Here is a 964-nt window from a genome sequence, read left to right as displayed (position 1 = left end):
TTGATCGGCTGGTGATTTTATTGTTAGAACAACCTGTAAAGGGAATTTCTCCAAGTCCCGCCACACATCTCACTTGTGTTTCCCCTGCAAGGTTGATTGCAGTCACTTTCCGGTTTCTTTGGATATCTGACTATGTTGATGGAATCTCCACAGAAGCAATGTGTGTAATACTGAAACAGAGAAAATAATCACTTTACATTACACACTACAAGAGAACTCTACTTGGCCAAGGGCTAAAACTAGAATAGTTCCCAGAATACATCAAAGTCTCAACGGAAGCTGTAGCTGAAGAACTGAAACAGAAAAAAAACTATGACTGTGCATCTCATAACCAAAGAACATTTTAAAATATGAAAATCTCCCCTTCACAAGGCTCATGAAATATCAAATTCAATGTCAGCAGTTAGCAAGATGCATTTTTACGTTTAAATTTTATGGCATTTGGATATGCTTAATTACAAAGCTTACCTGCAACGCTGCATACTTGTGATGACCCTTCCTGCAATTATTAAAACACCACCCATGGGTCATGTCGCTCCGATCAACCCAAATAGCAGCGATCATCCTCTTGGCGTCATCCAAGTAACATCCCATGTATTCTAAAACATCATCAGTAAAATACACTTACTCGTTTATACAAGGTGATTTTAGTGATTTATGCAACTGTATTTGTATTATTTGTTGAGTTGTTAGTTGATGTTTTATACATTTAATGAAAGAACAAGAGATATGTTTAGTTCTTATATATGTTTATGTATGGGGGGCCATAGGCTCATGTACATTTCAGTTATATATACATGTAGTAACACAATTGGGGCAATTTACATTGAAAAGAATACTTAGTGTATAATATTAGGTCTTTGTACGTAATAATAAAGCTTCCTTCACATTCTTAGCTACATTTCTGAGTATACAGCCATTTTGACTATTTGAGAGATTGCTAAAGTTATTAAACATTGATTGT

At 35.3% G+C, this 964-nt stretch overlaps 1 long non-coding RNA gene across 1 annotated transcript; it reads right to left on the bottom strand.

The window, feature by feature from the left end:
• On the bottom strand, nt 1–720 carry LOC124132451. Its single transcript, XR_006860802.2, has 2 exons — nt 469–720; nt 1–170 (listed from the first exon to the last, which is right to left on the bottom strand). It is a non-coding gene; the product is annotated as an uncharacterized LOC124132451 (long non-coding RNA).
• Between the last annotated feature and the right edge of the window lie 244 nt (nt 721–964).

This window comes from Haliotis rufescens, unplaced genomic scaffold (genome assembly GCF_023055435.1).
Source record: "Haliotis rufescens isolate VD_foot unplaced genomic scaffold, xgHalRufe1.0.p SCAF_7, whole genome shotgun sequence".
Taxonomy (NCBI): Eukaryota; Metazoa; Mollusca; class Gastropoda; order Lepetellida; family Haliotidae; genus Haliotis; species Haliotis rufescens.
This window is presented reverse-complemented; position numbering and strand designations above follow the sequence as displayed.